This window comes from Thunnus maccoyii, chromosome 13 (assembly GCF_910596095.1).
Source record: "Thunnus maccoyii chromosome 13, fThuMac1.1, whole genome shotgun sequence".
Taxonomy (NCBI): domain Eukaryota; kingdom Metazoa; phylum Chordata; class Actinopteri; order Scombriformes; family Scombridae; genus Thunnus; species Thunnus maccoyii.
Window position 1 is genome coordinate 21238117 of NC_056545.1, and position 23199 is coordinate 21261315.

At 41.1% G+C, this 23199-nt stretch overlaps 1 long non-coding RNA gene across 3 annotated transcripts in view; it reads right to left on the reverse strand.

Annotated features, from left to right (window-relative positions):
- The window catches only part of LOC121909624, a 71511-nt gene that overhangs the window by 12328 nt on the left and 35984 nt on the right, over positions 1 to 23199 (reverse strand). For all 3 annotated transcript variants that reach the window (XR_006099488.1, XR_006099487.1, XR_006099489.1), the window contains exon 4: positions 7382 to 7462. This is a non-coding gene — a long non-coding RNA (uncharacterized LOC121909624). The remainder of the gene's footprint in view (positions 1 to 7381; positions 7463 to 23199) is intronic.

The window sequence follows — 23199 nt, forward strand, 5'->3', positions numbered from 1 at the left end:
TATGCTACGTTTTTCTGCTCATTTTCTTAACCAGCTGCATTTTACTGTACGCCAGAACTGCTGAAAATAAAAGAATAAATGTTTACCGATGTCAACATCTCTCTTTTACAGCCTGTATGAGGTCCTTGTTGTTTGTCTGTTGGCATGTGTAACATTAGTCACTGTGGGTGTAACCTTAGTCACAAATTCCTTATTCATTCATTTGTTGTACCTGCCCAAAAAAACCCGAGGATACTGTAAATGTGACAGCGTTTCGCCGTACCACCGCACCTCGCCTGGACATCCCTCCATCTCAGTCACATGTCCTTCATACCCACATTCCTCTATCCATCTCCCCCTCTCCTCCCCCCCACCCCCACCCGTCGCCCCACACGCTGTGCCTGCCTCTGGGTCTAAACCCCTCCACATCCTGAAAGAAACCCAATGTTCTTCCTTTTTTCGTTCCCCTTCTATCTCTATTTTCACTCGTGTGGGTGGATCAAATGAACATTCCCTGTCATCGTGCTTGGCTAAAAAAGCGAAGCCGTCCTTTCTTTGTTGCGCTTTGTGTCTTTCCGCCATGTTAGTCTTTTCCATTTTTTTTTTTTTTTTTTTGTTAGGTTACAGAGATGTGTGAGTGCCCCTCGCAGCTCCCAAGAACCCAACCCGTGCACATCACAGCAAAACGTCACAAGTTAGGGTCTCAGGGAATGAGAGAGGTACAGATTGCTTTTTGTCTGGCCTTTCCTATGCGACATACAGTAGATCAATCTGCTGCTCGAGTGCTATGGCTGAGACTGGAGCAGACAATGGCAGCTTCCTCTCTCCCTGGCATTGTGCTGTGCTGTACCCTAGATCTCAGTTATGCCAGTAAGTCCGCTTTGGTCTTCGGAAAGTCGGGGTTCGCATAACCCGACTGCACATGTATTAGATCCTCCATAACATTTTTGTACTGCATAAGACAGCATATATCACGGTACACTGCGTATGGGTGCGCATGAGTTAAATACTGATACACGCAGCAAATCACCAGCACACGAAACCACACATAAAGGCTTTAACACAAAAACTGACTACACGTCCTCTACATGCACACACATACTGTACACATTTGTACTGTAGTCACCACTGAATGGCTATACACACCCAGACAGACAGCACTTTATTATCACATGATGTTCATAAGAATGGCTCTGCCTCAGCAGATTTCGGCCTCCCTGTCGCCGCCACAGCCTGGCTCGACCGAAGCACCAATCGATAGTAAAACATCTGAGATTTTTCACTAAAAAATGACCTGCAGCCATGCACACACACGCAGCAGTAACAGTCAGACAACAAGGACAAGCAGCAGAGACTGAAAATGGACCGCCAGAGTCTAGCTCGGAAAAAGGAAAAAAAAAAATCCCTCCCCATCAGTGAAAAAGCCAAAGCTCCTTACCACTTACATTCCTCCTATGTGATATCCCATCTCCAGACATGCCAGGCTTGTCAGTCCTCTGAGACCGCACCTGTCAATCATGCGGCTCTGACGGTATGGAGGGAAAGCTCATTCGTCAGGTGCTTGGAATGAGATCTGACTGCCGGCGAGATGAGGAGACGGAGGAATAGGAGGGCTGGGAGGGTGATGAGACGAGATGCGAGGAAGGAGAGGAGAGAAAAACTCACCCAGCTGACCGTGGTGGCGGAGGCTGCCGCAGTCCTCTCTCTCTCTCTGTGTCTGCGCCGGTCAGCCCAGCAGAGGAACAGACAGAGGATGTGGCCAGACAAAACGGAAAGAAAGCGATCTGTGTGAAAAAAAAAAAAAAAAAGAAAGCTGGAGAGAGAAGTGGAGGAAGAGATTTTAGTGCTGCTTGCCCAGGCTTTGTTGAATGGATCATTTGGACTAGCACATTAGGCTGCTGTAGCAGATTGCTGCTGTCTAGCCGTCTGCTGCTCAGACATGCAAGACTGTACCATGTGCAGCCAGAGAGAGAGAGAGAGAGAGAGAGAGAGAGAGAGGGAGAGAGGGAGAGAGGGAGAGATGCAGAGACGGAGAGAGAAAGAGAGATAAAAGGGAGGGCAGGTGTGAGGTTAAAGGGTTAAAGTAAGAAATACAGCAGATTTAGGTTTTAAATAGAAAAAGCAGTAAGAATGACTGACACTAAATTTAGAAACCAAGGAAGAAAGAAGCCACTAGATAAAGAGATAAAGCAGCAAAAATAGAAAGCAAATCTATTTTTAAGTGCCTTTACAAAATAAGAATTCAGGAAGATGCATTTTAGTTGACACCAGTAGAAAATGGCATGCACAAGAAGAAAAAAAAAAAAAGAGCAGATGAATGGGCCTGTACCGCTACTGCACATGCATGCTTACTAGTAAAAGAGAGCAAGAACAAATGACAGAGAAAGAAAGACAGACAGGAAGGAAAAGCAGTATTAAAAATGTATGCAGGTAACTTAAAGGTAAGATAAGTAACTGATTACTTGCCTATAAAGAAAGACAATGCGCCTACTGAGACACACACGCATGCCACATACAATCCAATAAAGTAGACATGTGCCCACAATCTCAGCGTTCCCTAAACTTTTCCATATAAATCACGGATTTACATTAGATTTAAAAAGAAAACAAAAACAAGCAGAAGTTCGTGTTATCGTCAGATTTTTCCCGAGATGGTTAAAAGCTATGAAAATAGACACAGAGTGCCAAAACAGCCACATTAGTGAATAATAGGAAAAAAAGTGTAACGCCTGTTGCTGTAGTCTCTGCCCGCTGCTACTCACCCCTCTTCTCCATGTGACACTACTACCCATCTTTTCTTCCCCTGTCTGTCTGTCTGTCTGTCTCCTTGCTCCATCTGTCTCACATTTTCTTTCTGATCTCGCTCGGGCGCTTTAGTCTCGCTATATCACACCTCTCTGTCTGTGTCTGTGCCTCTGTATTTTCTCTCTCCCTCCTCTGCCTCGCATGCTTCATGGATTGCAGGCTCAAGTCCCCAGGGCAGAGAAACTGTAGAGCTTCTGCTTGCCCCCTCTGCCTGTTACATACAGTATCGAAACAGCAGCAGCAGCAGCAGCAGCAGCAGAGTGGGGAAAGAGAAATAAATATCATCCGTTCATTTCCTCCCACAGCTGAAATCACTTAGACTCTGAAGGCCTGATATATGCAGAGAAGGAAAGAGATAAGGAAAGGTAGAGAGAGGGAGGGAGAAAGTGGCAAAGAGAACAAGAGCATACAAGGCAAAGAAAGGCAATCACATTTTTATCTTACAATCTCTCTTTTCAAGCTCCTTTTCATTTAAGAAAAGAAAAAGAAAAAGAAAAAAAAAAATCAGAATCCTTCTCCAGTCGGCAAGTCCGGTATTCTGTTCCTGTCTCTCTCTCCCTCTGTGTCTGTGAGAGTGACTGGGTATTACAGCGTGCGTTTCATGGAGAAAAGGAGGGTGGGAACAAGAGAAGATTGAAAGAGAAAAGGAGGGCGCAAAGGAGAGAACATACAAGTTCAGGGAGCGGTAAAGGAAATGTAACTGGAAGCCTGATGTGGTAGTCCTATATTTTATCAGTATTAGCTGCTGTGAAGCAGCAGAAAAAGGCTTGTGAAAAAGGAACGGGAGACAAGATGGTAGGAAAGCGAGACAAATGGGGAGAAGGGGAATTACCGGAACAGGGTTCCTCTGACGGACAACACACAATGGGCTGAGATCAGTGACAGCAGAAAAATGGCCTGTGTGGTCCCACACTATCACTCTCTTTCCCTCTGCCGGTTTCAATGGATTTCTTGGAGAGTGTATTCTCTTTCATTTCAAGGTCAATTAGAAAATCGAGTTCTCACTTCAGCTACATTTGTCTTTATATCTGACTTGAATCTCATAAGAGACTTGTCCTTTTTTGGCTCTATTCCTGTTTTTTTTTTTTTTAGTTGTTTTTTTTTTTTAAAGCAAATACATCTCTCTGGGTCACAGATATCACATGCAGTGTTGTCTCATCACATCACATGCACTTCAGGGCAGTGACGGATCCGTATAATCTCCGTTTTACAAAGTGGCATTCTTTGCTTCCACTTCCTCTCTAGCGATGCTGACGCTTTCAATCGGCCACACACAGAATTAACATTACAGTAAAACAGCCAAACGGGACTATTAATAGAAATTTTCAATGAAGACAAAAAAAAACAAACCCACACTTAGATTCAACAAGGGTGGGGGGTAGGGGTCACTAGGGAGAGCTCCTGTATGCCTCCTGCTGTATACTGTAACACACTACCCCATGGCCACAACAAAAAAAATCTCACACAGACAGATAATTACGCTCTGAGCAAGAAAAAAACAAAAAAACAAAAACCCACAGTAGATTCATGTTGTATCTACTGTAAGTGACTGCTCGCTCTCTCGTACTGCAGGAGCTGCCCCGTACCGAGGGCCCCTGCTTCATTCTGGCCCACAGAGCTCCTTACCCCCACCTCCATCGAACCCGGTGGCCTTGGGACAGAGAGCGAAGGGTTTAAATGGAAACAGTCTTTCATCATCATACCACTCCCTGCTCTACACATCTGCACACAGCAGCACATCGCGCTACAGGGATACCAAACTACTTGACAGGGCTGCATCCGCTGTCTCTTTTTATTTATTTTATTAGTTCAGACCCAAAACTGTATAAGGAACGGGCTTACATGGCTGTACAAATTAGGATGTAGCAGGTATAATACTCAGGGGAGTCAGAAAATTACACACACTCATTACTTGATAACATGCACAAATACTATAATAAAAAACACATTTGTTGATTTCATCTGTATGTCTCTTTCTGCGGGAATGTCCACTAATTGAAATTCAAACACCTTAAACTGTTTAGAAAATAGCTCTGAGGAGAAGAAGTTGCATGTAGTCTCCAGCGGAGATCAAAACAAAGCAGCTAAAATATGTCTCAAGAGCAGCTAAAAGCCACATGGTTTGCGACAAAGCACGAGAAAGTCATTTAAATATGCCTCAAATAAAACAATAAATCAACTCATTATTCATTGCTGTCAGGGACCTGGATGATTTCAGGCGTCTGTGGGTTTCTTGGTTCTTGATGCAGTGAAAGTTGTTGCTGGCTGTTTTGATCACAGCAGTGTCTTTACCACATAGCTGCGCAGAGGAAATATATCGTTTTGGTTAAGTGAAACTGAACTTTGTACATAATTGGCTGCCAAGACTGAGTTCTTCCCCCTGCGGCTGTATGGTGTTTCCCTTCAGTGGCATCTCTTTCATTAGAGCGGCCTACAGACCTCGCTGCTACAGCATGTTGGTGCTTTCTCCCTAACAGTGATACATTTCCCCCCTCGTTGATTGTTGTTTTTAATTTTGTCTTCTTGCCATACATAATGTCATATGAGGGACAATTTTTGCCGTGTTCATGCTAGTCTGTGCGACACGTTTTTATCTCTTTCTATGTCCTGTAAAAATACGTGAAACGTACATAACAAAAGAAATAGAGAAAATGAAAAATCATAATTTTAGAGTGAGACACAAAAGAACTTGATATAAAAACAATGTATTTACAAGCGACTGATAAATGCAGCGCCCAGTGTGATATCACACAGTGTGATATCACAAAAACGTCGCTGTTAGCCACCTTTAATAAAGGCGGTAAAATAATCAATCGGTGTCCAGAGTGTGTGGTGTTTCCTCAGGGAAAGCTAGGAGGCTGTACAGTTATCTCCTGTGGTGTCACTCTGAACTATACAACCTACTACCTCAGCCTGCGGAACACTGGAGGAAACGGCAGCGTGGCCGCTTTGTAGGGATGGGCGAAATTTACCAAATCTTCTATTGTGGTAAATGTTTTATGTTGTGTTAGCATTCTACGTTATGATATAGATTACTACTACGATACCAGCATATTTTTAAGAAAATTTAAGAAACCGTAAACATCCTGTTAATCCAAAATTGCTATGAAGCATTGACCCAGTGGCCTAATTCATTCAGAGATGTTAAAGGGATAGACACAGAATGGCAAACACCTTGATAAATCTTTATAATGTCACATCACATCGTCACACACTGTAGCCCAACCCTGCTACTTTGGGTGGGGTCACTGCGTAAAGATGGGACACGTGGTTTAAGTTTGCTGGAGAACATCCTGCATCCCGAGATGATTCAGGGTCAGTCAAGGTCGATGTTGTTTAATATTGGGAACACATATACACAAGACTGTAATGAAGTCTAACAATTCCCCTTTTATGACAATCCAGTCAAAACCTGCTTCTGAGCTGATTACATTAAGCTAGTTTTTTTTTTTTTTTTTTTTTTCTCACATGTATAGGGCGGGCGCTGTGTTTGCCAGGAAGACACATACCTATAGATACGAGCTTGTGCAGCCAGTCACCACAAGTTCGGATCTACGGGTTTGTGGCAGCTGGCATTACCCCTTCAGGAGCAAATAAGGAGGACGAAACCCACAAAACATGAAAACAAAGTAATTCTGCAATCTGAACCTGGACTCATTCAAGATACCACTCCTATCACTGGTACCAAGACTTAAGAGTTCAGTCTATTCTGTCTCTTACTCTTTTAACATATAAGGAGTAAATCATTGCTTCATATGACTGAGACAATTAAAATACTCTACTTTTACAATTACGAATCCCGCGTGGTGAGATTTTGTCATCTTAGATGGAAAAATGGCGATCATATATTTTTCTTGTTTTATAGTAAATTAGACCTTACCAATGCGGCTATACAATAATATATTTTCTGTTCATGTATCTTAAAGAGAAGAGCCTTGAAATTCAACCAAAGTGAAGTGAACAGGCCAGAGCACATGACACATGTGAGATGGACGTTTGTGTGTGTTGTGTTTGTATAACCTGCTGATCACGTTCTTTTGAGGTCAACATTTATTTTTCAAATGTCAGGCAGAATAAAATACTGTATGTGGACACAGAAACGCTTAGTAATGAATGATTAGAATACAGAAAATAAACTCAACAAGTGCTGTTTAAAACGCCATTGGTTATTATGATGATTTATGAAATACACCAATTATACCATTACGAAACTCTTTATATTCTTGACAAAAAAGCAAAAAAAAAAAAAAAAAAGGGTCCAAGAACAACTGCAACCGCCAACAGAGATGCAAAAGCTACCGACATCTGCAGGTAAATATGCGACTATATTTAAATGACACAGTGAAATCATATTAAATAAATTTCCTGTACACAATACAAAATATGATGCCTATTTTAATTTTGGAAAGAAAACCACCTTCTGTGTTATTTTAATAGCACTGTTTTTCTTGATCTCACTACCTGGCATAAACTACAGAAAATATTCAGTGTGAACACAAACAGCAAACACCAATAAAACAACAAATCATAAGGTGCGGATTAGAAACACTGAACCCAGCTAACAGAAAACTATAAGTATTATAAATCGCCAACATACCAATAGGGCATACGCCGGACATCAGATGGAGTCAGGCTTGAGGAGCAGTGTAGGCCAGTGCTTCAGCATAAATCAAGAAACCTATAAAAACAGACATACAACATCACAAACTGACTGTGAGACTGTGAGCAGAAAGTCTAACATTCACAGATAAGATACCCGTGCACACACATTCACAATACAACACACTTACAAACACGTGGTAATCCAAGCACACCCTTAAAACACATGACTAAAAACTACAAGCACAAAAAAAGCGATTCAATAACAGCAACAGTCGAAAAAAAAAAAAAAAGAAGCTAAATAACAAGGAAAAGTAAGAAGATAACATCCCCTCGTTTCTCCCTGTTACGCCCTCCTAACCCGTTGTCCAGTCCCCCATTTTCCGGGGTACAAAAACCTCAAATCGCCTTTAAAAAAAGGTACGGCAAGAGAGAAATGGCAAAAGGTTGAATGCGGTAAGATGTGGATGAGGAGGAGTCGCTGCGCAGGGCTGGCTACACAGAAAGTGGAATTTTTGACCAAGCAAAGGAAAGGGTGGTGTTTTCTTTTTTTTTTTTTTTTTTTTTTTGGTGCTTCATTCTGCTTGGCTTTTTTGGATCCCAGCAGGATCCTTGGCTGCAGCTCTGTCTCTTCTTAGTTCTGCCAAAATTTGGACATATCCCTTTGTCTTAAACTCTGTTGCATAAAATCAAATTGAGAGATGAGAAAAGATATAACTTAAAAGACACAAGGGGAAAAGGAGCGGCCAACAAAACTAGAGCGCAAGTTATTAAGAAAAGGACAAAGCTTGGGTGAAAGTGCATAGCAAAGAGGAGAGAGAGGCTTAGCAGCTGAATGCAAGGGAAACAAAAATTCATTTAAAAAAAAAAAAAAAAAAGTCAAGATGGAAGAAGGCTGATTCGCGTCAGAATTTTTTCTCTGCAAACATATTATCTCCCAAGTGCGAGCTGCAAAGTGTGTCTTCTCTGCTGCTACAACACAGCAGCCGAAGCCTTTCCAAAGCTATGCCACGTAGTGAGAGAGGGAGAGAGAAAACAGCCACTTTTTCCTCTCTCCAAAATGGCTGAGGGCCGGGGGAAAGCAGCTCTGAGCAGAGAGGAAGAGTGGTGCTCCCCGTCCTGCTTAGGGGAGGGCTGGGCGATTCAGCGAGCATCTCTCCCCCGTTTCCCCTCTCCTCACTCATGCCCTTTGTCCCATTCAGACCGGACGAATGGCGTACAGCTGTGTTGTCAGTCCCTAAGAAACTCTACTTGGCCCAACAGGCAGGCGAAGGCTACGACTGTATACGAGTAAGGCTGATATGGCTTATTGTCTGTCTCCCACATGCCCACATCCTGATGTTCCACACTGTTGTCTGTGTTCATGTCTCCTGAATGCTTTACAGGACAAATGACTTGTGTTTTATCAATATTTTTTATTTTATTTTAAGATATAAAATTTTTAGATTTAAAATAGTTAATTTAGATATGAATGATTGTGGAGTTATTATTCAATCTTTGAGTGGCTATGGTTATTATTTCCAGTATGCCATGTCAAGTCTGCCAACATCATACTGTAAATCCAAATTCACCTTTTTTTTTTTTTAACTACGCATGCCTTGATATTTAAACATATTACATTCTCAAGTTGGTGTCCTTTGCGTAGCCATTTAGTGCTCAGATATATTTAGAAACGTCTCTGTCAAAATCATTATATAAAATTTATTATGAGCGCTAAATTACATGAACGGGCTGCTCTCCTGAGCAGTCTTTCTTGCTGTACTTGACTTCAGCACCACTTCTGACATTACAACAGTACTGTACTTCAATAGCCAGACTGTTGTAGTCAATAGTACTACATCCTCATCAGCATGTTTCTAGTGGAGTATCTCAAGGCTCTATCCGCGGGCCGATTCTGTTCACTGCCACTCCAACGTTTCCTGAAAAGCTCTAAAGATTCAAGATGAGACCAAAGACTACATGTAACTGAAAATTCAAGCTTGTAAAAATGAAAAAGGAATAATTGGAAAAAAGACTGCAAACTGCATTGCATAGGGCAGTGCTTCAGTTCAACGACTACTACAACGACAGGCTAAAAGACACTCGAGAGAGCAAGGAATTCTAGTTTTAAAACTCCACATTTAATAAAGAAATGATGCAACATAGTTAAGGTTATTTTATGTGAGCCCATATTGGTTTTTCCCCTATTTAAAAAAAACCCAAGCTTTGGGAAAGTCCACTTACAGTACACACACTTAATCCTGTTGTTCATCTTTTACATCAATAAGCTTTCTGTTTTACAGGGCAGCACTTGTTCCTGTTAAAATATACAGATGTAGGTTTCCACTGTTTTCAAACAAAATACTACTACATCTACAAAATATTTCCATCCTACTGTACATCTGAGAAATTAACACACCAGTGAGGTAACCTGCACCAACATTGGAGGCATTATTTCAGATTTTGAAGCAGTGGAGGTTGTCAGACTGTATGTATTCACTGAAGCTTCGTGCCAGTAAGCAGCTGCCTGACTAAAGCGTCCTTAAGCAAGACACAAAAGTCCCCACCAGGCCATTTCTCAATCTAGCCCTGACTTCTGACCTCTGGAGGACCAGTGAGCTAATTTGTAAGCATTATATATTCCACATTTTAGTAATACAAGCACCACCTTCACACGTGGAGTCGCCCATGTATATCAGCATGTTAACGTTAGGAAAAGAACGAATGCTGGATTCAGGATATTAAGTGCCCTGGATACTAGTTTTGCCACAGCATGCCAATGGGCTGCTGTCTGCTCCATGGTCACCACTTGAATCTAAATGAACAGATTTGACTTTCAGGATATTGCCAAGAAGCCTGTCACAGTGCCGACACAGACAGGGGCCTCTCCAAAACAGAAGGTTGAAGAAAACAGAGCGACTGACATGGGCATAACCCCAAACCTCTAACAAGGTATCCCCTTAAAGCCACTCTCAGAGCCTGGGAAAGAGGGGAAAAGAAAGTGGCCAACAATGGGCAAAAAGACATTACCACATTTTTTCATATAGTAACATAATGCCAGGGCAGCAAATCGACAGACATAGCAGCAGAATTCAGGTCTAACATGGATTATGATTGTATTTGACTGTCTTACTTAGATTTTGTGAGGTGTTTACCAAGTTCTTACAGCATGTGTCCTCATTATTCTCCATCTTGGGCCTACATCCTGCAGCCATGGGCTCACAGTAGCCTATATGAGAGTTAAATCTACCCAATTTTAAAAATGGATTGTCATTATCCTCCTCCTTTCCCCCTCTCGCACAACACTTCTGTGTAAATTCCTGTGAACACGACATAAGCTAATAATTTACTTAGTGATTTACTAGTGTACAAGTGAAAGATTTATTACTGCTGCGTCACAGGCGCTGTTGCTGGCAGAGAAATGAGATGTTAACTCCTCCCATCAGAGTGATTTGAAATGTCTTTGCTTCAATTTTGCCCTAAATTTTGCACCCGAGAGCCACCTTTAATAAACGCAGGCGGTGTTACAACATCCACCTACGCCTTTCCGTCTGAGGGACGTGTACTGTTAGTGACATGATAGGACTTGGCCTTTATTAGTACAGGATGACCTTTTAAAGTCGTGTCAGACTACAACAGCTACAGCTACAACATTGTTGTATTTTTTGTTATTTGCCGCATTATTAATGAGGTGTCACTGCAGCAAGTCCAGGAGTTCGCACACAAAATTACACCTTGGTTGTCTTTTTTTCTGGTGTTACTCCATGCCGTTATGAGGGTCTGTGCAGTCCTTAAGACAGGACAGTTGTTAGACTGCAGGTGATAAATCTACTCACCAGACTACTGTACAGTATAAACTAAATGAAATAACTTGAAATGTGCTCATACTTCTATATCACAATTTGTATTTATTCCCCAGATCTTTTATAGCACTAAGGATGGTTTTTTAAAATGTTTTGCTGGTTTTTACACTCTAGTCTTCAAGAAGCAGACATTTTCATTTCAGCTGTATCTTTTATATTTGGAATGATAAGAACAATTCAACTTGAACAATACTGCAAACACTTTCAAATCTTCATTACAATAGTGGCCCATAGGTATCATTATAACAGTCTATTTAGTCCAATTAAGCTAATTCATTTAATGATATGTTGAAGCAAATTAAATACCTAAAGGAAGAATGAAACACTCTATTGTTCTCATATTGACATAAGCTAAATTCCAGAAAAAAATCAATGATTTACCCTCCTCTTGTTAACTTCTGTCAATTTTATTACTTGTTTCGTAATTCTCTATTTGTGTTTAAGCTGTGACTGAGTTGCAGGAAGTTAACTATGTCACCATTCCAGCTCGTCACTGATACCAAGCGACGTCTGGACATGTGCTTCCCCCAAACTATTGGCATGTCCAGGGATGTTCCTTGCTCAAACTTGGTTCTACTCTATTGGCATTTTAAAAAAGCTTTTCTGAGTAACTACAAGCAAAATTTAGCATCCCAGGGGGGCAGGCGCTTCAAATGGCTGCTTTTAATTATTTGAATATAGCAGTTAAAACATGAGATAAACGCCCACAGTCCAGCCTGTCTATCTGTGGTACTTGCACAATTAACTTAAACCAGTAGCACCACTGAAATCACAGCAATAATACTGAGACATGGGACATAAAAGCTGAATGTAATGCAGGTAATAACTGTAAAAAAAAAAACCCCAAGAACAAATAAAAGTATGATGGACAGACTCATTCGTAATTGTGTTCATATTCAAATAACCCTCCAAAAATGGGGCGATGATATTACAACACTCAATCTGCTTTAACACGACAAACAAATTACAAACATTCATGATCATAAAAGTTTTAAGATTAAAGCACTGGTGTGCATAAAAAGGCACTGGAGCATTTTTTCACTACAACCAAAAGCAGACGTAAGGACATTAGATGTACTGTACCCATCTGTCTGCCAGAGACTTCTCTCAAAGCACGAGAGAAGAGACGTACAGTTCAGAAAATAAGAAGTGATTTCATAACAGGTGCAGGTGTGCGTACCGTATGCCTCACAGGGACCTGAGGTAGTGACAGAGTGGTCATGTAAGTAAGTAAAATGACAATTTCACTTTGTGTTAAATTAATTAGTTGTAGTTGATTTGTGAAGGGTAGCAAAGTAGCTGCTTTGCTTATTCGCTCCCTTGTTTTGTTTCCTACATGTGTTGTCTTTAGAGATGCTGTATCTTTCCACTGAACTCGACTGAGGTGTGTATTTCAGCAGTCTGCGAAGAAGGCCCTCATGTAGATTTTATCCCAAAATCCAGCCCAGTGCAACAGAATTGATGTCTGTGGTGTAAAGCCTGTAGAGTGCAATCAGACAAGAGAGAAGTATAAAGCACCAGTGGGAGACTCGAGACAGCAGCAGTATTTATTACTGTACATTTTCATTCACACTCATACATCTTTGCTTCTTGATGTTTCAGTCCATTTTTATCTCTTTTCCCTCCCTTTCATCTCGCCCATCTCTTGCAGTTGCTTGTCCCTCGCTGTTCCCTCCTCTCGCTTCCCCCCATCAAATATTCTGCTCACGCACAACTGCGGCACCCTTTCTCCAGTCCTCCCCATTAATCCACACCACAGACATCTTGGCCCACTGTCTCGCCTCTCTCAACGTGCACTCAAAACTCCCGAAGTCTGGGCCATTTCAACACAGAGTGCCTGACCATTTTTCACAGGGCCATGAGGCCCACTGCTGAACATGCTTTTTACTGTACCGACAGACTAGTACTACACTGAATATATCACGCTCGCCCTCCCTCTAAGTGCCCCTGATTAGAAAACGCAAGAGGGGATCATAGTCAAAGCAAAGGTCGTATTAGGATAAAAAAGCCCTCTCGCCAAAACTCACACAGCACACATACACACACACACACACACACACACACACACTATATATATATATATATATATATATATTTATATCCTGCATGTTCAGCCATGCTTTACATTTACTATCACCACTCCAAAACAAACTGATAGCTTGCTCCAGTCGGGTCTGGCCGGCCTGTGATATGTGGCTGGCTCTGTCGTGTTTGAGCCAGTTTCTTCAGACGGTGAAGGCGCTGGCTTTGAGTCAGAAAACAACTAAATCTTTGCCACTGGAGACAAAAGTTTAAAAAAATACAAGGCATCTACATCTATTACTCTCACTTAAATCTAATCATCTAAATAAACATTTAATTGAGATCCTCTTGGCACACAGGAAATAAAAAAATAACTTTTTATAACTATAAGAAATGTTACATTCTCTATCTCAACATTATTATTATCCTAATATAAGGTTTTGGTAGAAGTGTTTAAATATTACCAATCATGGTTGGACTGCATTGCAGTGTTTGACAACAAACCAGTGAGAAGCATTCATCAGACTGAGACAAAGTACAAAGTTAAACTATCTATTATGGGCGGCACAGTGCTTCTTAAAGATGCTTTGCAGACGGGGTTGAGAAAGGAGCGAGCACAATGACATAGCAGGGGTAAGGCTGTCGGAAGGAGAGAAAGATCTAATTACTGTATTAATTACTTAATTTCTATTCATCTGCAGGATCCACTGGCTTGTACAAATCACTTGAAGAATGTAGCCAAATGCTCAATATTAACACATCTTCTGTGACAGGAGGAAGAGTGTGGGTCTAGTTTTGGGGGGGGGGGGGGGTGAAGAAATACAGAGATTTACATGACTAATATCAGCAGGCAAAGGAAGGAGCTCAACATGGACATGAAGGAAGAAAACTCAGGGTGTCCACGGTTCTTTTCTTTATGAAGAGCACTCGTTCTGTCCTTAAATGCCTACTTTTGTGCAGCGGTGTAGCGTACAGTAGCAAAATGCAGATGCTTAGAAACAGTATTTCAAGGTATTTCAGAGAATAAAAACCTTGGGTGGATTTGGAGTTTACCCCTATCATCTTCCTTCTCTGAAATAAGGGTTCACGTTAAATTTTACAGCAGTGCTTAGAAATTGCTCACAGTGCCTCATCAGCCACCCTCCTCTGTCCTGCCATTTCTTTCTTTCTCTCATCCTCCACTCCTGCCATTTCAGACCCTTATTTCCCTGCCCTCCCTCCCCTCCCTCTCTCTCTCTCTCTCTCTCTCTCTCTCTATCTCTCTCTCTCTCTCTCATTCATTCAGTTTAATTTTGAACTCTGCACTGGTAGACAGGCAAAGAGGGTAGCTCCATGGTTACCTGGCACCAGGCCATCTCATTACACTGCCAATTGATTCTGGCCTGCCGCCATGTCCGCTGCCTACCTCCCCCACACCCCACACCCCACACCATCCACCATCTCTGCACCCCAGACTGTCTGCAGCAGATTTCAGAACACACAGGAAGCAAAGAGACAAACAGCTTCACTTACGTACATCAAGCTCAGCTCGCATTCACGCACCACTGCACACGATAACAGCACAAACAAATAAATCCAATACTCACTCATATAAATAGTACACTGAAAGCTTTGTTCAAGGGTAAAAATGTGCACTATATATATGTACTCTTATAACCTTAGTCACTATACAGTGTAAATCAATTGTACCTACAACACCAGAGTTGTCTTAAAATGTTAAGATGAACAAAAAAGCAAGTAAAACATTACAATAGAAACAATTTCTACAATTATTGTCCTTAAAATGCTTGATTCTGGAGATTAAATGTGAATCACATTAAGATGAATAATTCAATCATCCATCAAATTTTCCTCAAAAAATGTCCCAAATTATCGAAATTCTAGTAGAAGTGGATGACATCATACATTTATTAAGGATAAAGAAATGAGTTTTCAGCAAGCAGAATACAAATTATTTTGCAGAAAATGGAACACTGTTGCCGGTGATACCACAGTTTTTTTTTTTTTTATGATAGCAGGTTGTCATAACTTTTTTTTATAAAACACAATGCATGCTTGAGAATGTGTGAAGAGCCTGACTTCATAAGTCTCTCACACTCTATATTTCATACATGAGAAAAGAAAAAAGTCTTGAAACCTGCTTAATTTCATGTAAGATATGATTGAGGAGCCAGAGATTTGTCCAACACATCGAGGTGAGTGAATTGCACGCTTGCCTTCACAATAAAGAATAAAAGCATGAACGATTTTGTGATGTTTCTGATATTTCATTATTCAAGTGTTCAAAATGAAAATAGCAGGAAATCTTTGCCTTAAGGGAATTCATTATTTGATGCCTTATTTTAATTAAAGCCTAAAGCTAATTTTTTATTAGTATTGTTAGCATTAATTATATATATTATATATATAATTAATCATTATTATGTAAATTCTAACCTTGTGTTTGCCGCCAGGTATCTGATTTGTCTGTCTAAAGGTGTTTAGCATTTCTCATTTTCCCTGATGATCAGTAACCCATGGTTGTATGATTTTAATCGACAGATTTTTATTGGCATTTTATGATTATGATTTCATGTTTTTTTTTTCAAAAGCAAAGCTACCAAGCCTGACCCAACACAGTAAGATAAACTTATAGACTTAAAAAAAAAACACATTGACATAGTGCCTGTGACGTGACTAATAGATTTTTGAATGGGATGTTTTGTTTTGCATTTCCCTGGACTTCACAGTGCAACTTCAAGTCCTTTCCATCATTTGCAGTATTGTCAAGTATGACCATGATGCTTCTTTGGTCTACTACTTCCATCGAAGACACATACAGTATTAATTACAGTGCATTTTCTCGACTTGAATGTTGGTACAAACTGCAACAAAATCTTCCACAAAATGACGTTAAGAATCAGAAGCACATTGGTGTGTTGACAAGCCTATAAAGCCGAAATGATACTTTCCGCGTCTCTGAGTACACGAGGGTCCCCGTGATGTAACTTTCGTCATCAGAGGGTGTACGCGTAGGCTCTGTGTGGACACCCGCGTACCTCCAATTAGTTGTGACCACACGGACACTACATTGTCGTCCTGTATACGTCGTTTTTCTGTGTATGTATGGAACGCTTCCTCCAAGTGGACTCCAGAAAGTAGTGTAAACAGAACTACTACACGTTGTGGTGACCACAGGAGTATGTTTGTGGCTTATGAGTAAGTGACCATGTTCCTTTGAGGTACTTGTAAGCATGTAATTTGTCACAGTGACAGAATTTTGTCACCAGTTTAAGTTCTCACACAACAACACCACCAATATACTTCTAAATAACATCCCTTATTAGGCTACATTGAGCGAACGCTACGAGATTGAGACGTTTTGCTTTAGATTCACATTTTCACATTACACACTGGGACTCACATTTTATACTGTAGCAGTTTCAGACCAAACAGAATCCTTATTGGGCCTTCCTGATATCTAAACTGTCTGCTCCAAATCATGTTGTGCAGCTCGGAGCCAGAGATTCAGTCAGAGGTCAGGATCGATGTCTAATGACTCATCTTGCCCGATGAGACTTACAGTTAAGAGGGTGGAGAGAGTGTAGGGGCGGGTTCGCTGCCGAGACTTCATCTCACAGAGCATCTGTCTAGGTGTGGTTCAGACAGTGGTAGCTTGCCTCTCCTTCTGCCACTGCTGGCAGATGCCGGGGTCGTGGCCTCTGGGTCACCGGGGATTTGAGGGGATCAGGAGTCAAAGGGATCATGAAGCCATATGACAGTGTGTCTACTGTGCCTTCAGTATCCACATATTCAACAGCCATTCATTCACGTTCCAGTTAAAAATGTAAAAGGCAGGATGTGGTAGCTTTTAAATTGGGAGGACATTGTTCCGATGAGCAGTTGACAAAATTGTCCAACGATGACTTTATACGATGCATCTCTAAATACAGCTGTAGCCATGCGAGCCAGTTCAAGCAGACAGTTACTTTTATCACGCATGACATACACTATCCATCGTACCTTTTGCTCATGCACTCAATATAAGATTTCATAGGTACCACCTCCACCCAGCATCCACCTGTAGAATCAGAGTGAAGTTTCCCCCATTCACTCTCCATTCTCCTTTTGTCTTCACTTAGTGACAACTGTACGTAGGTCAAAGAATTTGGGATTCAGGCTTGAGAAATTATTTATAAATGTTTTCCTACAGCAGGAGAACTGAGCAGATATTGTACATACAGTATCTACAGCAAAATTAAGCGCATGTTGGCCACATTTACTGCCATTCTTTTTTCTCAGAACCAATGAGGGACAATCTAGCAGCAGAGAAGCCATGTACCACCTCATACCACTTACTGTCATCTAACTTTTGAGGTGTGAACATATTGTTGTATTGGTGGAACCATTGAGTACAGAATGACAAGCAACAATGTTCACTTTAACGTAATATTGTATGCATTCATTTTCTGCCAGTGCAGTGACCTTGGTAAAATAATCATTTTGTTAAGTGCAAGTAGATTTTTGGTAATTTCACGGCTCAGGAAGACATTACTTGTGGGGAAATGGATGGAGGAACCAGGTGTAAGCACTGGCATATCTTCTATTTAACATTCATCATTCTCAAGTTACATATCATTTTCACTTTTACACAAATTTCTTAACCAATGGCAAACTGAATACTAATGTATATACTTTATGTAGACAATAAACTACCAGCAACCATCAAAAAATGAATACACGTTTGAGTATATGGAGTCAGGAGTATCTGCAGTTGCTGTGCAACTCGTGGCCTTCAAATATAAAACGATGATGCATATCACCACCAAAATCATTAGTTTAACTTCAGAGGGAACATCATCTGTCATCTGTCCATAGTCTGGCTGCTTCACACCCTTGTGACGCACCTTCAGGACAAGGCCATCAATTTCATCCTAGCAGGCACCACCCATCCAACCACCCATTCATTCATCCATCTGGACAGGTAGTCCACCATGTTAGAGGCATCTATAGAAAGAAGGATGGGAGGCCCAAGTTATATATGAATTAAAATACTGAATGAAAAGTGCCGGTATTTACTTTAATGTATCCCTCAAAGATATTAAAGATGTTTCTAAAGTGGTACATTAAAATAACTTCATAACCTCCGTTGTTAATACAATTATTGTTTCTGTCATAGAATTTCATTAAGAAAAAAGTACAAAACTCCAAACAAAAGCTTGTGCACCTACCCACTCACTATAGCAAAGCACCAGGGTCTATAACAGTACTTCAATTTCATTTTACTTTTTTCATGGTCAACCTTAAGAGTTTCTTTTGTCATGAGGTTTTGAAACTTTCAAGTATATTTTTTTAAGTCCTTGAAGTATAATAAATGGTTTTCAAGTAGAAAAAAAAATCTGAATTTTATACTTATACTACGTTCTTTTAAACTGTGTAAAAAGAAAAAAAAATTCAAACAAACAGTCTTCAGCAAGACCCTCCAGTATCAAAGAATGACAATATCAATAGCCTCTGGATAACTATGAAGACTGCTTCATGTAGTACATGGACAAAAGCAAGTCTTTATTGAGCTGGCGCCATTATTCAAACACAGAGGAATTTTGATATCCTGCATAGCTGACGGTCCGGGTCAGTGTGTGAGGCCACATGTACTGTATTTTAAGATGAGATTATTGTAAATATATTTCCAAAATCATAAAAGTTGTATGTCCATATATCCAAAAACATACTGTAACATAAAAAAGATTCTAATCTGTAGGATCTTTATGTTTCGTTTGTTATTCAGTTTTTTTAATGTTTCCTGTCTATTGTTCACCACATGCTGAATAGCTGCCGCACGTACAGTAATCTATATATATGTACATGCATTGTATATGTCTATATGCGTTTTAACAGATAACTCTAATATTGTTGTTGATGACGATGACTATGGTAATTATGACACCCCTGGACTTCATCAATAAAGAAAAGGCAGTGGAGAGATTTTCCAGTGCGAGTCTGTCTCTTAGAAAACTAAGGGTTAGAGATGGGCCTCCCCACTTTGGGGCCCCTTTCCTGTACATGCACACGGGTTGTTTAAGGACACAGTGAACCAGGCTACCCGATCTAGGGAAGGGGCCAGGCAGGGGGAACAGTGACGGGACGGCCAAGTGCAAGAAACTCTCATGGAATCCTAAGAGCTCAAGCTGCTGGCTTAATGCTAGAGGGAGTAGAGAGCACTGGAAGAGAGAGACGGGATTGGCTGATCTCAAAAGAGAGGGAGGAGCCTGTTCCCCAGGAGGAGAGCCGGATAGATTTATGGACTCCGCCGGCAGTAAGGAGAAAAAAAAAAAGAATAAAGATGGTGGTAATAATGTGATAATGTCTTAAAGTAAAGTTTCAGAACAGATGAGAGGCGCTACAGAGGATCTCTGATAGGACCCATAAATCTGGATTTGTGACAAAATAGTCAGGAAGACAAAGTGTCACTTAATGACTTAATAAACATTTCAATAAGTCATTCAGTTTTGTTTTTGTTTTGTTTTTTCAAAATAAAACTTCCAGATTCAAGCTCAGAGCGGAGAAGGTTTGGGTTGTCCCAGTTTTAGATGATAACCCATCACACCTGCATTCTTGGTGGATTGTGAGCTGCCACACAGACCTTCGCTCGTTCCCCCCTCCTGCTCCTTCTCCATTTTCTCTCCCCTTGTTACCTTGTCTCCCCCTCTCCTGCGTTCCTCTCCTTCTGTTGCTCCCCTTTTCTGTGTGAGTGTGTCTGGGTCCCGCTGGAGAGGCTTTGTCTGTGAACCCTGGAGCCCGGACTGGCCCACGGGGGCCAGATCCATGAATACCCACACTGTGAGAGCCGCTCTTTCACTTCACACCACTTTCTCTACTGGAATGCCTGAGCAGTGAGGTAAGAAATGCACGCACGCGCTGTCATGTGCGCACACACACAAGTATACAGTACAAGCACGCACACACACACACACACACACACACACACACACACACACACACACACACACACACACACACATTTTCTCACTTTCTCTGCCTTACACACAAGCACACACATCCACACATACACCACACTATACACACAAACTGAGTGAGTCATGCAGTGATGAAAAGCCAGTGTTTTGTGTGTGAACCCTCTCACCCTGGACTCACATCCTGAGAGCCTTTCTCCTCCATCAGTCCCTGCCAAGCTCTCCCTCTAATTAAAGACTATTGGGTCCAATAGCATTGGCCCAGCTTCCCCCAGACCATGCCCCATCCCCAGCCCCATAGAGGTCCGGAGCAGAGTAGAGTCTATGTGGAATGTGAATGACTGTGGTGATTAACAACTTCTCAGGGTTTCTAATTCCCCAGTTAATGGTGTGCTTGGCCACAAGACCCATGCCAGCTTTACAGAGAGACTAGCTTAATAGATAGACTTCAGCTGACAAGGGATAGTCTACAAAAGCCTCTCAAAGCACGTTTAAGTTGTTTGATCTGTTTGTTTGTCTGTTTTTTTCTTAATTAACAACATCAGTGTGTGGAATGATCTGATCTTATCCAGGAAAATCGTCCAAAAATAATAAAATTAGATTTTGTCTTCACTGCCCGATTAAGCCTAATCGCATTATTTGCACGGACCAACAACATAAAGATAACGACACCGAGGGAGGGGTTATGCAAATCAGATGAGATATCCAATTCCACAATGCTTTGCACTTTCTGCTCCGCCAGTTATTGAAGCACATGAAACATCTTTTGAAAGGTGCGGGTCATTCAAAAGGCCGTGCGGTTTGCTCCATTTGGCTACGATTATTGCTGCAGGACCTCAGCGGGCAAAGCAGCCAGCGAGCTGAGCATGTGAGGGAGAGGCCGCTCCATCTGTGTTGCAAAGTATGCTTCAACTGAGATTGAATATTGGGATTGGTCTGTTGGAGTACTATTTTTTTTTTTTTTTTTTTTTTGGGGTGGGGGTGGGGGGGCATATTTGTGCCGCAACTTCATTAGCATTTCAAATTCTCAGTGAATCACACGGAAAGCCCGTGCAACCGAGCAGCAAACAATTAAGGGTGATTATTAAACATAGCATAAAACAAAGCATAGCAAAAAAGGCTATTGTAACTCCTGTTGGGGTGTTTATCCCAGTATAATGTGGCAGTGTCAAATCACTGAAGAAGCAAAAACGATAATATGATCATGAGACACAAATTCATGATTACAGGTAAAAAGCTGCAATTCTTTAATTGGCCACTCCATGCTGCTCCAAGAAACCCTTCATATTTAGAAATAGAGAACAACATGCAGTCTAAACACAAAATCTCCACAAAATGTTTTGTTCTCAGTTCCTGTTATTCTATTATGCACCTTGGAGGTGATTTTGAGAATACAGGTTCATTAATTAGACAATAAGGCTTTCAGAGACCATGTTTGTAGGAACAGTATGTTTTCGTTTGACTGACAGGCCTCTCAGCCTTTCACAGTCAGTCGTGGTAGCTCCTCACCGCAGCCTGCCTCCCGCTTCGCTCAAATTTGGATTGTTGAACCCAAACCCAGAGCTTGAAAGCCTCCCTTCAAATCCCTGCAGGTGATGTCACAGACACTGCATCCTTGTATCGTCTACAGTCTGCGTTCACGCCTTTCACCTCTAACAAGTTGCTCCTTTTTTATTTTGGACATCACTCTCCGAGAGCTGTGTCGCTGAGTCATTTTAATAAACAACTAGCGAAGCACTCTTCTGGTTTGGAAAATGCCAAACATTACACAGACATTACCAGACTGTTACACATGTCTGCTGTGGCGAAGGAATAGGCCAGCCAGTGATTTGAGTCTATGAGATGGCAGTAATTAGTCTGAAAGAATGAGAGTCAGAGTCGATGTAGGACAACAAGCAAATGGCAATTAACTTTTGCAGCTAGTCTTTCTCAGACAATAACAGTTCACTGACTGCAAACTAAACATCATGACAACTTACCAGCAGCAGATTCTTAATCATCCCTCGCTAGAAATATTTATTTAATAAATAATGGGATTTGCTTTTTTGTTTTTAATTGTAAAAATTTATATATGTCTGAGCTTGTACGAATACCTATCACCGAGGAGATTTAGTAATTGAAGCAGACGAGAGGAGGATCATCAATCACTCTTTGACACAATTTAGACTGAGGCAGGTGGTTACTGCACTATATAAAGAGCCAAGATGGCACCTGCAGTAAAACTCATCTCCTTGACCTTCCAACCAGACACCCGTTTTTTGTGCTTCACCTGTGAATTGTAAGATGTTCTCATTGTTTATCTATTTTAGTTGGGAAAGTTATCTTGCTGTAATTTGTTTTCTTGGTCTGATTTTGTTAGATTACTCCGAGTTAGATTTGTTTTGTTTGTTGTGTTGGCCTTGACCACCCTGAAGCCAATCCTAGCTCCATCTATTTTTTTTAATCACATTATAAATAAACACCAAAGTCCTCATATTTTGCAATCATTCCCTCTGGCTGCTTGGGATTTGAAGAAGATGGATCTACTTTGTGTTTCTGTGTCTCGGTACACCGCTAGACAGGGCATAGCACAAATTGAGGTCTCCTTTGTCTTTTCTTTTTATTGTGATTCGTGGTACGTTTGGCAACTGAGTTTTTGTTTTTCATCTAATTGTCTGTTTTGGTGAGTAGAGAAATTAGGAGTTTTAAAGGAGCTTTAGCTAAAGTTTGTTCTTTTGCTTGTCTGTAGTTTTATTTTTCAAACCATCCGTCATTCCCGTCTCTCACGCCTGCTCACTCATAATTTCCTTGCTGTCATTGCCGAGGCCATCAATTAAAACATCAGCTGTTCACATCAGCTGGTCACTTCTAACCAATAGCAATGTGACACACCTTAACTGTCAGCCTATCATCTTGCGGATGTCTTTTTAAATATGTTTTTTCCCTCTCCGCCTTTCATGCTGCTGTTACGTGCGCCACACCACCTCCCCGTCACCACCCAGTTTTTGCAGCTTCATCAG